This window comes from Cynocephalus volans, chromosome 10, assembly GCF_027409185.1.
Source record: "Cynocephalus volans isolate mCynVol1 chromosome 10, mCynVol1.pri, whole genome shotgun sequence".
Classification (NCBI taxonomy): Eukaryota; Metazoa; Chordata; class Mammalia; order Dermoptera; family Cynocephalidae; genus Cynocephalus; species Cynocephalus volans.
The window spans coordinates 118,418,587-118,441,161 of NC_084469.1; the positions used below are offsets into that span (position 1 = coordinate 118,418,587).

Here is a 22,575-nt window from a genome sequence, read left to right on the forward strand (position 1 = left end):
AAGGTCACATTTACAGGTTCCAGGGGTTAGAATGTGGACATGTGTTTTGGGGACCCATGATCAACTTGCTATATCCCTTGTTGTATGGACAGTGCTTACAAGACAGCATGGCACATCCGGGTGCTCAGTTCATATTTGCTGAGAAATGAATAAGTCAAATACAAAAAGCCCCAGGATGTGGCTGGAACTTAAGGAGAGCTCCTTTCTCTTCTTCCCTATTCTATCACGTGATGTGCCTGAGGCCGCAGCTCTCCTGGACTTTAGTGAGATAGTAAATGCAGTACAAGCTGCCCACTTGGAAAGCCCTCCTGTCACCCCCCCAATCAAGTGATCTTCCCCATCGTGACTTGGGGGATCCTGTTGACTAGACAGGATTCGTCACCTTGCGCAAGGCATTCCTTACATCAAGTGTCCTCTGGTCGGATCCAATCATCCGTAGGGTAAACAGACACACAGAGCCCCTTATGATGGGAGAAGCAAAGTGTGAGATTCGTTTCTTAGAGTGGCACATCCATTAACACATTTGCCAGATAATTCTGTAGAACATTACTGATTTGCATAGATACCTCCCAGTCAATTTCTATTTTTCTTAAATTAAAACGAAAGTGGCAGCTCTATGGCTGAGTCCCTGGCCACAGTCTGGCAGCTCCACATTCATGCAAGCAATGAGTTTGAATACTGGCCTGCTGGAGCAGAAAGAGATGAAAAAATATCCATTATCTTCATCGGTCACTATTTGCTTGAACATTCTGAATAACCCTCGCGCTTGCAAGGACAATAAACTCATTTAAATGGGCTGGAGGAATTCAAATCGGTGCGAGATTATTTGTGCTAAGTGGTCCAAATAGAGAGCTATAAATGCATTCTCAAATGCAAGAATGACCAGAAAATGGAATTACTAAAATGGTTTACACGAACAAACATGAGTTACTCGCTCCCTCTGTGCAGATTTCCACGCTGAGTAGGCACCGTGCGGGGTTTTAAGAACAAACCTAAAGTCATCTTTTCCTTCAGGGGACTTACAGTCTCCTAGAGCGTTGTGACAATGTTCTCACATACCAGAGTAAAAGTAGAATGTGAGAGTAGTAAGAATTAGCAAAGGAAATTCTCTGGGTTTTGAAGAAAAGAAGGGATATATCTGGTTGCTCCTAAAATCAGCCGAGGTTTGGAAGAAGAAACTAGGAGTGAAAAGCATGGAGGAAACAAAGGAAAAAGGGCACAGAAACGGTAAGATAAACCTTAAGTCTGGTTTTATCCTTCAATAGATGAACATGGGAGTGGATGCCCCCAGGGACAGGGGATGTGTGCAGAGGCGGTTGATAAAAGATGTATTAATGACAAACATTTCCTGCGCACTCACCATGTCACAGGTGCTCTGCATCATCCTCTATAGAGACCAGAGTTTTCCAACACTATGCACATTTTGGGCAGGATAATTCTTTCTCTAGGTAGATGTCCTGTGCGTGTAGGATGTTTAACAGCCTGCCTGACTTCTACTCGAAAGATGCCAGGAGCAACCTCCAGCTGTGACAACCAAAAATGTCACTAGGCATTGCCAAGTGCCCTCTTGGGAGGCAAAATCATCCCTGGTTTAGAAGAAATGGTTTATCCATCTCATCTTAAGAAAACTCCCTGAGGCAGCATTATTAGCCTCATTAATTGATGAGGAAGGAGAGATAAGTAAAGGTTAAAGTATATGCTAGAAGACACACTGCTGGAAAGGGATCCTTGCCCTTTGGGATATACAATACAAGATTTTCTTTTAATATGTCATTTGCTGTCATAGTTATAGAGATTTTTTTTTTATTGTACAGAAGCATTAAATTTTTATGTAGTCAACTCTATCAATTTTTTAGCTCACAGTTTTGACTTTTGGTGACATGCTTAAAGTCTGCCTAACCACACAATTATAAAAAATTCACCTCTGAGTGATTTCTTCCCAGTGTCTTATTGTTTCCTTGAACCTACACCTTGGTACCATCAAGAATTTATTTTAATGAAAGGACATGTATACATACACAAACATGCATTATGTATCTGCATATGATATTTGTTTCTTGTTAAAAAAAATCATAGAGATAAGAGAAATTGGTATTCTCCTAAATCCTATTACTTGGAGATAGCTACATGACATTTTGATAGACATTCTTCAAGTCACCTCTCTAGGGTTATGTGCACCAAGAGTTGAGCCATAGGAGTCTTGGCTGACAGGGAGAAAAGAAAACAGCTAAATTCTAGTAACATTGGGGATAGCTACAATGGGAAAGCAGAAAGAGAAAAGGGAACTAAAAAATAAGTTAGAAAATCTACCATTACATAAGGAAGCAAGTCAAAAGTATGTAACATAAAGGAAACAAGAAAAGAGATATTTTTCACACTGGCACACTCAAGTATGAAATGCAGTATAAGGTTAAGTGCTGATGGAATCCGAGAGGAAGTGCATATTGGTATCTGAAGGGGTGTTTTGTGGAGAATGAAGGGAGGAATTAACAGTGTGCAGTTAGATGAAGATAAATATTCATGTGAATAAGGGAAATTGTAGAGGCAGAGAGTGAACGTTTCTTTATCAAGGAAAGTAATGGAGAAAGTTAGGAATGAGAAGGGGTAATGCCTCTGTGGGGAAAAAAAAAAAGATCAAGGTGAAAAACTACGTGGCGGATTTATTGAGTTGGGCTCCACTAACATTTAGGGGCTGCATGAATGGGATTTAGGGGAGTCCGTGAAACCCCAAGGTTATATTACATTTGTGAGTATGTATATGTTATTCTGAAGATATGCAACATTTTAAATTCATTAATCAATACGTGCTGAGAACTGCTTTGTTAGAGGATGGGGCAATGTCTGCTAGTTCATCGCAGCAGCCACTGACCAACAGAAGGGCCGCACAGGAGGTTGAGAGTGGAAGGAGATATTTGATGGAACAAGGTCCAAGCAGAGAGGAGGGTGGATGCAGTCAAGGAAAGTCAAATCCTGAGATCTCCTTTGTTCTTCTATCACCATATTATACTATCACTAAGAGAACAGGCTGTCCCCCCTAACCAAAACAGAACAAAAAACAAAAAACATGTCACTCTAAATAAAACAAGACAAAACAGAACAAAACAAAATTAGGAAAGAACTGCACCAAAATGACATCACTGCTTATTTTTAAAAGGTGGGAATGCTTTTCTATTTGTTCTTTTTCCCCCTATTTTCTAAAATATCGTCAATATATGCCGATTTAAAAAACCACGTAAGATACAAGATGTCATTATAATCAGTGCATTTTAGAAATTATAGGAAAAATGATACAAGCAAACTGTATATCCAATGAAGGTCCCTATGCTGAAATATAAAGAGAATTTGGGGCTCAAAAGGCAAATGTGGACACGTTGGGGCAGTAGACAGGACAGGATTATGCTGGCCTGGGTAACTTGAGCTGGTCACCAGCATTGTCATGGGTTGACTTTGACTCTGAGCACCCAGATCTGAGATCCTGTTTCCCTGTCTGTGAAACGCAACACTGATGCCTTTCACACAGAGTCTGAGTAGGTTAAATGGATTACTTTTATGAGCGAATGTTTAATAAATGCACATTCTTAGAGTTCTGCAAGCATCAGCATTACCTTAGCTGACATTGTTGGCCTGCTAAGAGCTGCAGCTAGTAGTTAGTCTCTTTTACTCCCTATCACTCAACAATAACCCAGCAAATGATATTGCACTGATGTGACGGAAACTTATTTCAGAAGCCAGGTAGACTACTGGGCAAAACCCGAACATCTACGTTAGGTATATCTGAGCTCAAATCCCAGCTCTTCCACATATTAGCAATGTGACTGTGGACAAATCTCTTGAGCCTCAGTATTTTCATCTATAAGATGAGGATAAAAACAACTTGGGCTCATGCTAGTTTCAAGGCTGAAATGAGATTACCATTAGCTGAGAGACTGGGATGGGATTAGAAGTAAATGGAACAAACTGTATAAGTACAGAGTCCGATCTTGTCTTTATTTAAAATGTTGACTTCATTTATTGCCAATTTTTGTATTAATTTTGACTTTTATGAAATATGGCATTAAAATTTTATTTACTTTGGTTTGATTTGAGTTTCTCGATACCCCTTTAAACTTTGGCCCAAAGACAGTACCCCACTCTAGTCCTGGGCCTGATGCTGACAATTACTGAACACTTACAAAGGTCAAGCACAATGCTGAGCACTTTAATTTTACACATCTGCCTGTAAGTAAAATGTCTAGCCTGGGGTAAGACATCATCATCATCATCACCATCATCATCATCACCATCATCACCACCATCATCATCATAACTTTGTTTATGATTTTCTAAGACATCCAAGTGAATTTCCTAATATTTATGAGTTTCCTCATTTTTCCCATGAGGCTAACAATACCCACTTATAAGGTGTAATACTTGTTTTCCTTGTTGCTATCATTAATGCTTTTGCTGATTTCAATATATGACCTGACTCCACAGGAAAGCCAGTAAGTACTTGTCAAGAAATCAGACAATTCAAGTGAACATGGAGACCAGCCAGGCAGTGCAACAGGGCAGGGCCACTCTGGGTCCTGGACTGGCTTTTGTAAGGCTGCCTGAGGTTTTCACACAAAGAAGCATGCACTGTTCTCAAAGCTGACATTTCCATACTTCTAAAGCTCGGCATCGTTCCAGTTCAGGAAGCTGATGACTCATGGGGTAGAGTCAGTAGGGAGAGAAAGGGGGTTTGCCCTTTTTTTTCCTTACAGTTTTGATTATTTCTCAAATGTTTTTATATATACTCATATAACAGGAAGGGAATAAAATAACCTCCGAGTCACTGCCCCACCTGGAAAACCTCAAGTGACTAATTCCCTATTTTCCTAACACAGAAGAGTTATTCCATCTGCCCAAAGATTTAATTTCCCTTGGCTATGCTTTGCTCTGTAAGCCTTTTAATCCTGCAAGGCATAGCCATATAAACAAATGAGGGAGAAAACAGGAAAATGAAAACTCTCAGGTTCATCCAATTCTGAATCCCACTTGACATACACATCCATGAGTGGTTTTGATAAAGGCCATGAGGATTGTGACTTCACCCTCCTCTTGCCACTGCATGAAATGTAAACTCTGTGTGCTTTTTCATAATTAAAAGATATTTATTTCTCACCAACCATAGGGGGCTGAGTAATCTTTTTTCTCAATGGGTGCAGAATGATTCCTGTTGTCACCTGGTTACATTCAGCCAGAAGGGGGCCATGACAGGCTGAGGTAGTGTGTGGCTCTGGACTTCAGGAGGTTGTGTAACCGGGGAGGAGTATCACTTCTATTTCAAGCACTTCTTAGTTGTTTGGTGTATTTTTAGGATGCACCATGGTATTGTAATAAGAGATACCAAAATTCAGTAGCTTAAAACAACAGATAAGTTTCTTTCTCCCTCACGCAGCAGCCTGGGTTGGCGGTCTAGAATGGGAATGGTGGCTTGATGGACATGGGATACATCTCGTTGCCATGCCATCTCCAGCATGTTGCCCTTTTTGGCTTAAATGAAGATGACTCACCACCATGTCTGCACTCCAGCTGGAGGGGAGGAAAAAAATTGGGAGGGACAACAGGTTTCTTTGTTTTCCAGGGCATTACTTAAAGAGCAAACATCACATCCACTCATGTGTCATTGGCCATCATCCAGTTACACAGCCACACCTAGGTGTAAAGGGGGCTGAAAAAAGTAGTCTTTAGCTGAGTGACCTTGTGCCCAGCTACAACTGCTGTTGAGACAGGAGGTACTCAGTTTCCCTGGGTTCAAGTTTCAGGCCATGCCTCTGGGTCTCCAGCCACTCCCGGAGGTCTCAGTCTCCTCCTCTGAGTTCTCCTCTGGAGGAAAGTTACAGTTGCCCCTTTGACTTATTTTTGGCACCAGCAAATGGGGGAAAATGAGACCACAAAGGGCTGGCTTATGCAAATCCAGCAGCTGGGCATGCTCAATTGAGAGCACCGAACATTCTTGAATATGCCTGGTGCATGTGATAGGGTCTGACCAATGAACACGCTCCAGGAAGAGACTAACTGACGGAGCATGCGCAAGATTAAATGTAACATAGCTGGGAACCACCCCCTTAATTGAATATTCATTAGATAGAGAAACTATAAAAGCCAAATCCCAGCAGAAGGCAGGGTTGTTGCTCACTTTCCTGGAGGCAACCCACACTTCACTGGCTGAGGTGTGCATACTTTATTTTGTATCTAATGTGCTTTCAGCAAGCAGCCACTCATTCTCTTGAGCCAGCCTGCACTTTGCACTCAACTTTGAATATGTGTTTCTTGCTTTTGTGTTAGACTTGATGTCTGTACTGAACTTCCTTTTGTGTTAAACTTGGTGTGGGCCCTGCTCAGTCTCTGGAGCTAGGCTGCACTCTTTGTGGAACCTGTATTTATCTATCATATTAAACTCGTTCTCACTGTCTGCTGTGACTCTGCCCTTGAATTCTTTCCTATGGCGGAGTCAAGAACCTGGTAAGAGGATGGGTGGGTTGAGGCTGACTGTTGAGCCCCCTGGACCCTACCTCCGACATCACCATTGCTATTAAAGAAAGGAGTATGGATACAGGGGGAGCTATTAGGCGTCCCAGCCCTAGTTGAGTTGAATGAGTATTTGCCCAAGAATGCAGAGAGGGTTCCTAACCTGAGATCCCCTCTCCCTGAGCATCTCGGGTTGTGATATTTGATGATGATGATGATGATAAAAGTATGGAAATAAAGACAGCAGCAGCTAATATTTACTGATTTCTTGCTTTATGCCTCTCTCTACTAAGTGCTTTGTAAACATTATGCATTTTATCGTAATGATAATTCTATAAAATCAATAGTGCAATTATCCCAATTTTACCTATGGAAAAACTAAGAAGCAGCAAGTTCACGTAACTAGTATGTGGCCAAGTGGAATCTAAAGCCATGTGTTTCTATATGCAAAGTTATTCTCTTAACCATTACCACTTTGCTTGGATATTAATAAAGGCCTGAAATGCTTCAATATTTCAAAAAGCTGAGCTAAACTGGAAAATTTTTCCATAACCAGATCAACTGAGCCAGCTAAAAAGTGTTTGTTTGAGGCTTAAGTAATATTAATTTATATTGGTCATTCCATTTATGAAAGACTAATAAAAATTTTTGGCCCTTACACAGACCCTGATTAATTTTTAAAAAGTGGGGAAATGAACCAATGCTTGTTTATTAAATGCAATTTGTTTGGTATATAAACTCTTTCTAAACGTGGCTTCCAGAGTGAGGGGGAAGTAGCCAAAGGGGTCATTAGTTGAGCAAAGGTTGAGTGATGCAGATGCAAAGGCCTCTTTGCTGGGGCTGATAGAAGCTGAAGATCAGGAGCAGAGCAGGGAGATCCCTGAGCATCTCTAAAGGAGGGACTCTCGGGCCCCCTGATGAGGCTCAGGGACAGTGAATCAGTGAGCGACATGAAACTTGGGTCAGTTCAAAGCAAGGGTCAAGGTGCACAGAGTTGAGGTCAGGGAGAGTTCGAGGTACGGGTCTCTAGCCATCAAGCAGCCCAGGAACTGAGGGGAGTAGCTAAGCCCATGAGCGTGATATGCAAAGTATGGGCTCTGGGGTGCAGCTGCCGTTGTCTTCATGTGTCAGCACATTCAAATGTTTGGGAAGAAAAGGGGAACAGAACATTCCTTCCCTCCCCACAAACAGATGGGTAATTAGATGGAGGGTGGGAGCCAGATGCTGCACTTCCCCTGAGACCAGCACCAGAGGGATTGGGCTGGCTCTGCAGAAGGCATTTCCGTTCTTGAAAAGGGATATAATAATGGGGAAAAAATCAGGGCTTCGGGATTTCTTGGAGAGAGGGGTGACAAGAGAGAGCTAGTGTTTTCCCCCTTCATATTCAACTTCTGCAGCTCCCCCTCCATGCATCAACAACCAAGTGCTAGGTGAGTGCGGTTCTTAGGCAGTTCCCCCTTACCACAACCCTGGGAAATGACATTTCAGAAAAACTGGCTTGTTCGTTCCTGCCAATGCTAGGTGTGTTGGTGTTTTTCAGTGGACTGTTTTCTGTGTGTGTGTGTTTCTTTTGTTGCTGGTTGGCCGGTACAGGGATCCAAACCCCTTGGCCTTGGCGTTAGCCACATCGTGTTCTAACCAGCTGAGCTAACAGGCCAGCCCCTTTTTTTCTGTGATTTTTCAACACAATGCTACAGACTTCTTACCCCAGATTTGAGAAGAAGAGCTCAACTAAATCCTACGTGATTTAGCATCCTCTGAACAAGGAGCCAAATGTAAAATCTCATAAAACATGTTTTTAACGGTGATCCAGCTGCAATTGTTCACTGTTAATCTAAAATAAGTTCTTGTGGGAAAAGCCTTCAAACATCATCCACATCACTGCTTTGCAATGATGATGGGTTGTGGCTGGCCAAAGAGGCCGGCAAGGAAGTCTAAGATCAATTCCTAGAGCCATCACCAGGTCAGTTTACATACCTCTCTCTCCCTGGACCTTTCTTTGTTTTTTTTTCAGCTAAGTCAAAAGCCAGCGTTGACTCAAAAACCTGCAACAATTTAAGTCAGTGGTGATAGGTTAATGAGTGAGAGTATTTGTAAGATGTAAAACATTCTCTGAATTCAAGGAATAACAGTATGGGCAGGACCCATGCACTGCAGTGAGAGACCCCAGGACATCTGGAAAGGAGGGGGCACAGACTGCCCTTGAGATTAAATGTAAAATTCGCCCACAAAGAACAGTCACATAATGTTAGCAGAAGACAACAGATTGCAAGAGCAGAAAGCATGTAAACAGTTACTGGATTAACTGTACTAGCGTACCTGAGAACCGATGTGTGAATCAGAAGACAGGGCCTGGGAAGACTTGGAGAAAGAGAAAAAAGCTGGCGTGGCCCACCTAAGCCCTGTCCAAGGAAGATACTGCTTTCACCACTAGAGGTTCAAGATCCAGATGGACATGTAGGGTGGTCTCAGCTACAGGACATTAAACCTTCAAGTCCCAGCCCTTCTCTGTCCAAGGACGTGCCTAACCAGCAGCTTTATTTCTACCAATAATTTGATTATCTTTCCAGCCTCAACTGATTTTCTGTTCCTCTGAATTTCTGTTTACTTAATTATGGACTAATTACTTATCTTCTTTACTTCAAAGTAGCCTTTAATATGCTTGCTGATAAGAACCATAATGCAACATTTCTATGGAATCCCCTCGTTACCTAGTATTGAGTTGACAGTTGTTTTTAAAAAATGTATTTACAGGCTAATTAGTCAAATCAGACCAAGTTATTGATCACCCAACCATTTAGTTAAAACTTTTGACTTAAGGGATGTCATTCCCGATCACTGCAGAATCCTGTTCTCCTAGAATGTCAGGTCATCACTAAGGTTCTCCATCCGACCCCACACTACCCCTCGACTGGTGATAAATCAGTCTTTCTCCAAGTAGAGCACAAAGTCCTACTTACACAGACTCTCACCTGAAGATGCTTTTTATATATACATATAACCCTGATTATATGAAGCATCTTAACCTGAAGATGCTTTTTATATATACTTAACCCTGATTGCATATGGCAGAATCTCCTGCAGATAGTCTTGAGAATTGGCATTTTTTAAAAAAGCATCCCGGGTGATTCTGATGCACAGTAAAGGTTGAAAACTATGGATCCTAAGCCAAGCTCCTTATTTGAAAAATCATGACACTGAAATTTATACAACCCCATACTTGCCCAGCTAGTTGTGACATAGGCTGGGCTAGAATGCACTTCTGCATAGCATGAAAACCCCAGGCTGGTGTCATTCTGAGGTTCACCCCTTCCTACTGAGCAGGAGGGAATCATGTCCCTAATGAGGCTAGTCAGTACAGCTTCTCTTCTACAAAATGCTCCTCCACTTACTCAATGTCCTTCTCAGTGAAGATGTACATTTATTACAGGATCTGCTAGAAATGGTTTCCTCATCCCTTTCTGATGTTTTTGACATGGTTGGTCCTCCAGCTCATACACAATATTCTTCTTGATTAATGGAAAATTTTCTGATAAATTTGCATAGCTCTCCACTTGCATCCTAGACAATGAAATAAAGTAAGTTTGTTCAGTTGGAAGAACTGAGATTTAAAATTTCTCCTCCCCTCTTCCCCTGTTATGTTCAAGGCTAAGATCGACTGTGTTCAAACTTCTGTAATTATCCCCACTCATAGACACAACTGTTCTTATCGCCAAAATCAGCAGTCCTTTGAATTACACTGTGCCACGTGTAATGTCCACACCAGCAGGTGCTGAGATTGCGATGCCCTCTGGTCATGGTTTGTCCTTTGATAGTTCGTTTCAGCCACCCCCACATGCCAAGGAGAACGTTTTATAAATTATGTCCTGGAAGCAGCAGTGGGATGAGAAATTGGAGTGGACTGGTTGTTTTATAAGTGCTAAACTGAACTTGAGAGGGGCAGGCAAAAGATAAAAAGCCAAACTGGACATTAGCCTTGCAGCAGTTAAAGTGAAGAGTTGAAATCTGAGCCGAAGATGAGTGAACATAATGTTGGCCTATTTATATCAAAATATTGTACATCTTCTCCTTACTACGGATACATAAACAGAACAGCGTATTAAGATATATATTTTTAAAATATTTGATTTTTGCCTTAAAATTGTCTTTCAGCCGTAAAAAACAAAATTATTGTAAATTTGATCCATACAATACCTAACAAAAGGGAGTGATCAATTTTTAGATGAATGTGCTGTTATAGTGAACTGTTGGTGAATGTGTTGCTATTAGTTTGAAAAGGTTTCCCAGGCCAGCTAAACTGTCACTGTTGCGTTGCTTAGAAGAAGGCCAGTGTGCAAAGTGGTGTGGTCACCCTCATGAACGAGGCACACCTGCTTCTGGACTTGATGAGATCAAAGGATGGCACGTGCATGCAGGGATGCTTCCACCGCCCCATGCCTGTCTCTTGTGGGCACCATCACTGCCCTCTTTCCCAATGAGCTTCAAAACTGTTCTCAAACCAGGGCCATTGATTAGTGTTGGCACATGACAAAAGTTTTCTTCTATTCTTGAGTCAACATATGTATGGTCTTAGGCTAAAATCTGATAAGAGAGCCTTAATTAAAAAAAAAAAAATACATGGGAACATCCTGGCTTTCTTTGTCAGACTGTCATAGGAGTGATTTGAAATCCTGAATAGGAAGTGCAGGTGGGACCCAGGAGAACCTGCTCATGTGATGGGTTCTACCTGGAAAGACAGAGGAAGTCTGGTGGACAAAGATGAGAGGAAGCACAGAAATGTATTCCTGTGTCCTCACTGCTGAGAAGCATAAAGAGCATGACAGCCTCCTTGAAATGCAGTTTGCATATTTTTTTTTCTAGAATCTTGTTTTTCTACAGAGCAACAGGCTATCCATTCCAAAGGTGAACTTTGGGAATACTGAACTGGAGTGATTGGCAGTTGCCTCCTTGACTTCTAGCCACAAGGGATTGGGATTGGGACAGACAGAAAGAGAAATCGTTTAGAGGGAAAAAGTGGTTGCAGAGAAAGAAAAAGAAACCATGACGTGATTGGTGTACAGATAGTTTACTCGGCAGGCTGAAATGAGGGCATTGGCTCCCAAGTAAAGAATTTGAGCTTCAAAACCGTGCGGACAAAAAATGGCCATTGAGGGGAACCAGTCAAGGAAGACGGGAGCTGATGAGAAATTTGCTAACCAGTGGTGGAGTGGAAAGCAGAGGCTGCAGAGAATTTCTATAATTGGATCCCAGGGATTTTAATGAGGCCAGTTTCATTATGAAACTAAGGGATTACACTGAAGTCTAAATGCAAATCACAATACTTGGTTAAAGAGAAAACTGGCCAAGCTGGGGATGAAAACCAGTCACCTCTCAATAGGTGAGTTAAGCTAGGATAGCTAGCAGCTAAGTCAGAAGGGGCCATTGCCCTGTACCCCGAACACAGCATGAATGCTGAGATTTCTTCATCCTCTACATTAACAGAGGAAATAAAAGTCTCCATATCATCACTGGCTGACATAGGGTCTGGGCTCTGTAGATGGCCCAGAGTAGGTGCCAGAGAGAAAGAAATAAACATCCAAATGACTGGATCCCAAGGCCCTCTAGCACCCGTTGGCTGGTCACGTTTGCTATCTCTCTAACCAGAATATGTTTACAGGGCCATGACATTCCTGGGACATAGTGCTTCTCCATCTCCTTCTCCCACCTCCAACACATGCCACCACCTTGTCCAAGGCAGGATAGCACATCCACAGTCAGCTAAGATTCAGAAACAGCGATTCCTAACATGACAGGTTATTTTAACTACAAGCTGTATATTGTCTGGTGAGACCCAGGGATGCAGGTCCTGTTTGTAAGTGACATCAACACAGATACAGGCCCCTAATATCACCCCATTTCTTGGGCCGACTTCCTTCATTCCTTCTCACATGCCATGGTCCAGGTACAGGTGGACGTTCACTCTTCATCCTCGGTTCCCCACTCCCCTCCATCAGCTGTGGACACTTTTTTAGAAGTCGATCTTTTCTGTGTAAGTCAAAGGCTCACCCTATCTTTCAATTTCAAACTAACGTAGCAGTTCACTGTTTCATTCATTAATTCGTGAGTTAATTCATTTATCTCACATTCATAGGGCTCGCTTAGGTGTTGCCTAGTGTCTTTGGCACTGGAGATATGGGGAGGAATGAGACACCTGAGGCCCGAAGGAGTTTCTAGTCTAACTTGTAACGTCCTGACCCGATGCCATTCCTGCCTTCTCTTTGCCCTCACAGAGACCTTCTTTTTTGTGGGACACAGCAGCATACGGAGTGAGCATCCTGTTTCAAACCTAAATTTGCCCTTGATTCTTTGCTCCCCTTATGGACCTTTCCAGCTCTGTTAGAAGTTTCCATGTTCTCCAGTCTCTGCCCCCATAACTCCAGCCTCCCACTTCTCCACTGCACATCAGGGTCACACTTATCCTCCCATCTCTCATTGATTAGCCAAGAAAAACCCCATTCCCTCTACTGTCCTCACCTGGGATGCCCCCATGTTTCATTCTCTGAAAGCATTTCTTTATATTAAAAAGAACATACACACACACACACACGCCGCACTTACATTGCTTCAGTTTTGGCCCAGCTGCCTTGGGTCCTCATCAATCTTTAATGATTTAGGGAGGAGGGTTGTTGCTACAAGATGTAACAAAAATTAGCCCTGCTTTGAGAGGTGATGGCAGAGCCACCATGTTCTGGCAGGGACTGCTCTGCTGGGAGGGATGGAGTTCCAGCCAGCTCGAGGTAGAAATGACAGAAAACGAGGAAATGTTGGCTCATCAGATCGTGATTAACACTTCAGAGGGAAAAAGACCTCTCTGTGCTGGAGAGAGGTTATCTTTTCAAATCACAGGATGCAGCACCTCAAGGAGAGAGATAGGCAAGCCAACACAGAGCCCTTGAGCCTCCAAGTGACAGCAGAACTCGAAGCCCCCACTAAGGAGTGCAGCCTGGGGAATTCCTTGCATGTTCCTTAAGTGCTTTGTGATTGAACAGTGATGGGCAACGTAAAAGAAGCCTTTAGTTATTGGCTGATCCATGCCCGTGAGGCAGCATGTCATAAGATCTCTGCCCAACAGATTGAAAGATAACTAATTACTTCAACAGAATTGTCTGTCTTGGGGGAATTTAAGGGATGTAGCAGAAACTGGGAAAAGGTGAAATAATAAAAGAAGCTGAGAAAGAACACAGACAGAGAAGCTGAATTGAGAGTGTTGATGACCACAGAGGAGGGAACAAGGGAGGCTACTTCTGGGAAAATGGCAAGGTGACAGTCACTGTAGTTGTTTCTGGGCGGTTCATTTGTTTGTTTTCTCGATAAACATTTACTGAGTACCCATGTGAACCTGGAACTTTGCAGGGTGCTTTTGATCCCAGCTAAGTGAATTACTAAACTTTAATTCCACCAAGCTAAGCTGGTGTCTATATTTTCTCACATTCTCTATGTGACCTTCTCATAGATTTAAGTCACTTGAATCACCTGGGTCTGTCCTACACAACTTCAAAGCACCTAACTAATATAGACTTAGAAGAAATAGGGGTCTAGGGGTTCTAGGTGTGGTAGAATGAGGCATGATCACAATTCTTCACTTCCTTGTGGTGCTTATTCCCATGCATCCCCTTGCTGTGGTCTTATAGTTGGGCTTAGCCTGTGACGTGCTTTGACAACAGGTGCTGTTGGATGTAATTCAAGCAGAGGCTTAAGATGTGTTTGCATGGCTGGGCTTGCCTCGTGCATTTCTGCCACCACCAGAAGAAGGGGAGACACAGGGAACAGAGCTAAGCCGAACCCATGGTCTACAGCTAAACCCGGATGAGCCCCAGCTTAGATCAGCTGCATTCCAGATGACCTTCAGATATATTAGCAGGAAATAAATGCTTGTTGTGGTAAAGCACTAAAATTTTTAGATATGTTTGACACTGAAGTCAATGAGAATCTGAGAGAACTAACAATCTAAAGAATCTGATAACGGGCTTTTTTGACTATGGATTTCTTATATTTACTGTGTGGAAGGTAGGTATTTGATGGGCATTTTCAACAAGGCAGTCTCGTTTGCATTGCATCAAGTCAAAGATTTTTCATTGAACTCAACAGAAGTCAGTTCTGGGATTCACTCTGATTGCCAAGTGTTCCTGAGGCTCAGAAATACCAATGCAAAAACTCACAGGAGCATATGAACATCACTGATGTCTACAGAGCTCTTCCCTGAACTCTACCCCAGGCACATATTGTATTTACACACTGTCTCACTTTGTCCCACAACATCTCTACAATATGTGTAAGAGTATTATGGACATTTCAGAAAGTAGGGGACCAAGGTTCAGAAAGGAGCATCTTGCTCAAGATCTCACATATAGAAAGTGCCAGAATTGGTATTAAACCCAGATCTGACCATCTCTAACACCTATGAAGGAACTGAGTTAGAATTTCTCCATAACAGAAATTAGGGGGGAAACTGGGAAAACAGGTAATGAATACAGTGGTCATCAAAGCATCATTTACTATCCTCACTGGAGACATCAGACTACATACTTGAGTGTACTTTTTTGTTTTTTTCCTCCAAAACAAACGTCCAAGTCTTACTTATTTCAAGATCTCCAAGTTCAGCTTTCCCTACAGAACAGAATGAATCATCCCCCTAGTTTCCTTTTGCTGTAATAGAGATGCCTTTCAACTCCCCCTCCTTTATATTTCAAAAAAGTTCTCCTAAGGTCTCAGAGATTCTGACACTAGAGTTCTCCAGACACCTGTGTGTCCTACAGAAGTTGAAGAGCATTAGGATTAAAGGGCTCAAATTTTATTTTTGTAAGGATTCTTCTTCAACACTTATGAGAAATAGAGCAAATACTACAACTTACTGTTATTCAACAGGAATGGATTTTGAACTTGAGGTTCCCAGTCTCAGTGAGTTAACTCAATGCACAGTGCCTTTGGTCACCCAGACAGGGGCTGAGCACACACAGGAAGGGCCATGAAGACACAGGTGCTCTGGCTTCAGAAGCAGCTAAGTAGGAATAGTGCAGATGCTGGGATTGTAACAATGACACCCTGGGTAAAAGTGGAGATTATAACACCAGCTGATGGTTACCAAGCACATAGTATGTTTCAAGCTCTGGGTGAAGTGCTTTGTACACACATAGGACAGAAGAGTCCTCAAAAAAAAAAAAAAAAAAGATTCTGGGTAAATTGCCTAGGTTAAAATCCCAGCTCTGTGCCTTAGTCACTCAACCTTTCATGAGTTATTTAACCTCTTGGTGCCTCAATTTTTTCTTCTGTAAATGGGAATCCTAGTTGAACAACTCAGAGAGTTGTTAGAAATAAATGAGCTAATACATGGGCTTGAAACAGTGACAGGCACATAGCAAGTCAAACATGAGTGTCAGCTATTATCATTATCCCACTTAATAATTTCAATAAACCTAGGATGGAAGTACTGTTATGATCCTTATTTTATAACTGAGAACACTGAGGTTCTGAGAAGTTGAATATCTTATTCGATATCACTCAGGAGATCAGTAACAGAGACAGAATTTAAACTCACTCCTGTTAAATTCTGATTTACGTCTTCTTAAGCACATTAAAACCAACAAATTAGCTTATGATAGCACAAACGATTTCCAGTGTGAAAACACTGGTGAACTCTATCTAAAATCTGGGGCAGCTCCCCGAAATTTGCTGAATAAACCAGCGTGGTTTGAAAACTGGGCAGCCAACAGAATTGCAAGGGAAAGAATTTGTTATGGTTTAATACAGGTTCCTAGGTCTTTCCTTCAAGCTTTTCTCTTGAGATCCATATTTAGAACATTTAGAGTGTTTTTAATGGCTTCCCATGTGATTCAGATGATCTGTCATGTTTGGAAATGTGCTAGAATAGGGCACTCAGATGATCATTGAATCTACATGGATCTCTGAGATGGACGGTCTCACAGGCTGCCCAGCACAACTTCCCATCCACTGCAGAAAGCCCTTGCCACTATGACCTACGTGCCCCCAGCTCCCCACTCTATGAGATGTCTGTGGGAAAGGCCTTCTTTACGTTAAACTAATTCTGCCTCCTGGCAGCTTCCACCCATTTTTCCTCCTGTGAGAAGCTCAACGAACAAATCCGTTTCCCTGTACAGCCAGTCCCAGGTGCTGGTGGACGATGCAGAAAAATCAGGAGAGGCACGATGTAGTGAGCATGCATATCTGTCCCCACTGTTGAGAGTCTGCACGTTTTCTTTCTCATGCATGCACCCCTGAACTGTTCCAAAATCTCTAGTCGATTAACTGTCAATTTATGTCAAATATGACATCATCTCACAGCAGTCCTGTCTCACAGATCCCTCTGTTGTTTCTAAAACATCTCATTTTCCTCCCACGTTCTCCTCCCGGTGCCAGGCAGCCTGCATTGTCTGATTATGTCCTTACTGGAAGTCACAAATCTCAGTGTCTTTCTGGAACCCGAGGAACCCGAGGGACGTGGGCGTTACCATCAGGTCTTGACCCTTCAACCCTCCACCTCAGACATATACCATGTTGGTCCAGATCCTCTGAGAGGCAGAGGCAAGATGGCATTAAAGACCAATTGTTTTATTAGGTGAAACCTGGGTGAGGGATAATGCAGAGGAAGCTGTGAACACCTGGGAGAGCCATTAGACCAAGATGCGAATCTGACCCTGAGTGCAGGAGAGAGGGAAGGAAGGCGAGGTGTAAGTGTCCTAGACTGCTCTACAGTCTAAGGAAGGTCCTGTAAGACCACAGGGGAGTCTCAGAGCCAAGGTCAGCTGTCAAATGAATTCAAGATTCACAGAAACAGATCTGCCTTAGTTTCTCTGCCTTGCTGAGTCATTGGTAAGAGTGGCCGAGAAGAAGCACAGCCTCAGCTCAAACGCTGCCACAGACTTCAGAGCACAGCAGCAGGGGCCATCAGTCATTAGACTCCCTGTGGTTGGGGGTCTACAAAACATATTCTCACAGCTGCCACACTTAGCAAATGTGATAGCTACTATTTAAAGAGTATCACTTCTACTCGGGTTGATGCAGGTCTCCACCAAAGCTTTTTTATTTACTTCTGCTCACTGAAAGGTGACAGAAAGTTTCTTAATTCTTGATAAATATTGAGAAGTCTGGGGATACTGGGTCCATTTGTAGAACGAGGTTCATGATGAGAAGAAACTGAATTGGTTATGGGTTTATGGTGAGTTTACTAGTACTTGTGTGGAATGAAACCAGGAAAAAGTGTTCTGCAACTACTTGGGGGCAGAAAACTAGAGTCAAGGCTGATCCTGGACAGAAACTCAGAAGGAGAAATCTTCTGCATAGAGTTGATAGTTGAAGCCATAGGGATTCAGATGATTGTCCAAATAAACTATACAAAGGAAAAATAGTTCTTATAAAAAGTAGAATAATGACCTCCTCAAAATGACATCTGTCCTAATCCCTGGAACCTGTGACAATGTCAGGTTAGCTGGCAAAAAAGATTAAAGTTAGAGGTAGAATTAAGGCTCAGAGTTGACTCTGAGATGGGATAAACAATCTTGAATTTTCTAAGGAGTCTCAGTGTAACCACAAGGGTCCTTATGATGGAGGCAATTGAGTCAGCGTCAAAGAAAGATGCAAAGATTCTGAGCTGCTGGCTTTGAAGATGGAGGAAGTGCCTGTGAGCCATGGGATGAGTTGCTCTATAAATGCTGGAATAAGCAAAAAAGCAGATTCTTTCCTACAGCCCTGCTTACACCTTGATTTCAGCCCAGTGTGACCTATTGAAGACTTCTGACCTCCAGAACTGTATGCTAATAAGTTTATATTATTTTAAGCCACTAAGTTTGGGGTAATTTGTTACACATTGATAGGGACCTAATACAGTTCAATGATAATTATCCCCATTTTACAGATGGGTGAACTGAGATTAAAATTTTCAAATAACCTAAGGTCACACAGGTAGTAAGTGCTAAAGCTGCAAGTTAAACCAAAGAAATATGGCTTCATATACCATGCCCTTAAACAGAATGCTCTGCTTCCTCTTCCACAGTGGAAAGATGGTGAGAAACAGGGCTGAGACAGCAGCATGGGAGGAGGGACCGAATGCTGTGCCAGGGGAGCCACAGGAGGACCAATTTCAGGGCTGGGGTAAGAAAGGAAGAAAGTCAACCATGTTGGAAGCTGCAGAGACTGAGTAGCTCGAGCTAAGAATGGCCAGTAAAAAGCCACTGGTAGCCTTTGAGGGGCTTATGGCAACAGAGAAAAAGGGTAGAAACATTCAGAAAAGAAGGCACCATGATTTAGCAAAGACCAACTGTGAGCAGACAGCCTCTGCTACAACATTGCTTCTTTTTGGGAAGATGCATCTAGAAATAAGGGCACTTGCAAGAAAGGTAGAAATGAGATTTAAATACACACACACACACACATACACACACACACACACACACACACATTTACTTTATGAATGGGTGTTATTCATGAATATTTTTTCTTGACAGGAGGAAGGAAGGAGTGTACCTAAAGAGAACAGAGAGAAAGAGACAAAATGCTGGAACAGGCTCCCCCATGGACCGGGATGGAAAGACGGGCTTTAAGGATGAAGGCTGAGCAAGAAAAGACATTCTTTCCGTTGAGAAGAGAGAAGGAAGAGACACACTGGGGGTGGAGAAGAGGAAGGGACATTCACACAGAGGTGACTCAATTTACCGCATCACCCTCCAAGGATGGGGGCCAGGGAGAGGGCCCCAAGACTGGAGATTTATGGCGGGAAGGAAGGGCTTGGAATTGTGACTGTGGCCTGTGAGTGGGGGACGGAGAAAGGATGAATACAGCATTCTTGAGAGAACGAATTTATCAGGGCACAAATTTTATTCACAAAGGTTGAGAATTAATTTAGTTTTGAGATATGCTGGTAAAAGGCAAAATGGAAATTTATTATTATTTCCCTTCCTTTGAATCACTGAAAGTCTGCAACCACCTCAATGGACAATAGCCCCACAGAAATGGAGCCCCTTTTGAAAATTGCCTTCAGCTGATATTTGGATGTAAACCCATCATAGGAGGCTGAGTCATGAAGGCCGGGGTTTCTGAGGCGCCCGGGCTCCCTTTGTGCTGAAATGGCAAATTTGGGAGGAGAAAAGAGAAAAAGCACCAGCCGTGTTTTGTCCCAGATCACTAACTACAGGGCACCAGAAGGGCTTCAATACACTCCATCAGTGCAGGGAACAGCCAGCAAGAACTTCCTGACGCAGACACTAATAAACTCTCCTTTCCTTTTTGCTCTCATGAATGCTCAGCCATGGAACAAACAAGCAAATCTTTTCTTAATATATGGAAATTAAACAGCGTGCTCCTAAACAACAAATGGGTCAAAGAAGAAATCAAAAAGGAAATTTAAAAAGTCCTGGAGACAAAAGAAAATGAACACACAACATACCAGGACCTATGAGATATAGCAAAAGCAGTTCTAAGAGGGAAGTTTGTAGCAATAGATGCCTGCTAGAAACCCAAGAGCAAAGCAAACCCCAAATGAGTAGGAGGAGAGAAATAACAAAGAAGAACTATGATGAAGCCATGAACACTGACAGGTGAGGACCAGAGAAGACAGAGGGTTTACGCAAAGGCACTCCCAAACACACACGTGATGGCGTTTGCGGGGCTCTGGCTTGTATGTGAGAATTCGCCTGAGCATGTCACTGACCCCTTTTAAGAAAGTCTCAGCTGCTGCTTCTACAGAACGTGGAGACCCTAACCCACCTTCCTGGATTGTTGTGAGAACTAAGAGAGATATTTTGCTTAAGAGTTCAGCACAGTGTTACTATGGAATGAGCTCTCCTAAATCATACTTATATTAGTTTTAAAATATATTGTTTAGTCATCTTAAATGTATAACCCTGTGCTTTATTTAGTCATCTTCAGCGTGCCGTCTTGTGTCTAGCACGTGGTAAATAAGAGCTGTGCTGGGTAACTTCCGCTTGCCTGTCTCCTCCTTTCTCTGGCCTTCTTTGAGCCCTGGAGACAGGCCTGTGGGTCAAAGCCAGAGAGGCAAAACCCATCAGGGAGGGAAGACGAGGAGGAAAACGAATTCAAGTAGTTATCCTGCTCCCTTCTGCTGGGTCACTGAGGTCCTAGTCCCAATCACCCCTCCACACAGGCCTCCATCTCTGCAGGAGTTCTGGGAGGCCCCTCCTCTTGTACCACAGGCCGGACCTGCCAACTTTTCCCTGTGGGTACTAGTCCCCAGGGCTGCACCATCCCTGGGGTTTCCATACACATCACCCACACACTTACAAACTGTCCCTTTATTAAACATTCTGTAAATGACCAAATGTCAGCACTCATCAATTTCCTGCTGGGACTCTGACTTAAGACCCAAGGAAGTGGCCCCAGATAATGCTAGCTTTCTGGGAGTTCCTACAATCCTCTCCAAAGTCTGCTTGTTTCTGATGAGCATGCCGCATCTCTCCACGTTGGGTCCAGCTGTGGTGCTGTTTGTTCTGCTCATTCTGCTTTCCTCTTTCAGAAATGCACAGCAGGAAAAGATGCATCACAGGCTCCTCGTCGGTCTGTATCTGGGTGGCTCAATGCTGACTGCAAAAAGACTGTTAAGCTCGTGTGTAATGGCTTGGCCCTCTCTGTGCCCCCCAGGGCTGGGGTTGGTTGCTTTATTATGTAGGTTCTGTCCACTCCTGCAGCCCACAAAGGACCTTGGGCCATTGCTGAGACTTTCTATGTAGCAATACCAGAGAGGCCAAGGCCAGGGGAAATTTAAAATGCAACTCAATCTTGGGAACTTACTAACCAGGCTGGTGCAGAGCCTTTAAGAATATTTGAAGAGTATGTTTTTAAAGTGTATTCCAGAGGTGTATTTATTTGTTTTAAAATGCTTTAAGAGGATTTAACTTTGCTCTTCCCTCGACAGCACATCTCTTGGGATGGTCAGGCTACCCAGATAGACATGGAAAACCAGGCAAAGGGACAAAGAGCTCCAAGCCTCTTTTCAGAACTAGCCACCATCCTTGCCTTGGAAGCTGGAGAGGATGTCCCCACTCATTCCCCCCAACGCCCAACACAGCCAAGCCTAAAGACAGAAGTCCTGGTTCTTGGTGCCCCCCCAATTAGCCAGCTGAGCGTGAGGCTCTATAATTTGTTCACAAATCAATCTCTTGTTGGGTGCATTCTTTGTGTCCAGCATCATGCTTGGTTTGGGGGATAAAATAACCTCAACAGCCCTAAAGTCAGAATGCCTAGGTGCAAATCACACCTATTTCCTCTCCCACCTGTGTATCTGTGAGCAAGTCTCTCAATCTCCTCCTGCCTCAGTTTCCACAGTTACAAAATGGGCATTTGGGGTTGTCATGAAGTATATTTTTATAATGCATGTAAAGCACTTAGCACAGGGACAGGGTAAATGGCCAGTTCTTATGATTTGTATCTGTGATGCGTGTAACTAGAAAAATGTCTAAGATCCATCTCGTCTGGAGCTCTAGGACAATGAAGAAAAGGGATCTAGGAATCCACAACTGCAGTTGAGGAAAACCCACACTCTGATAGAGGCAAAAAGAGCAAGGGGACCCCCAGGAAGAAGAAACCACCTCCACCCATGTGAGTCAAAGAATGCGTCAGAGCCTGGGAAGCAGGCACTGGGACACCTTGTCTTTGTTAACATCTTCAGGGCCACGGTTTTTCAACGGCCCGGGTCCCCACTGGTGGGCCTCCTCCAGAGTCCCCGTCTCATCAAGACTCTTCGACTGTCTCCCAAGCATCTGCTTTTCAACTCTCAGCAAATCTTATCTCAGAAAATGCTTTCTTAGGGCCGGCCCATGGCTCACTTGGGAGAGTGTGGTACTGATAACATCAAGGCCGCGGCTGTGGATCCTATATAGGGATGGCCGGTTAGCTCACTTGGGAGAGCGTGGTGCTGACAACACCAAGTCAAGGGTTAAGATCCCCTTACCAGTCATCATTAAAAAAAAAAAAAAAATGCTTTCTTGTCTCCCTCACTGGTGCTTTTCCGTTTCTGTCTGACGGTGTTACTAGCCCGTCTGACCAGGGCCTTTCATCTCTTCACACACGGAATCCTAA

The 22,575-nt window shown here is 43.2% G+C and overlaps 1 protein-coding gene across 3 annotated transcripts in view; it reads right to left on the bottom strand.

The window, feature by feature from the left end:
* Nucleotides 1–22,575, bottom strand: part of CDH13 (cadherin 13) — a 1,069,738-nt gene that overhangs the window by 727,705 nt on the left and 319,458 nt on the right. The gene's annotated exons all lie outside the window — the stretch shown is intronic.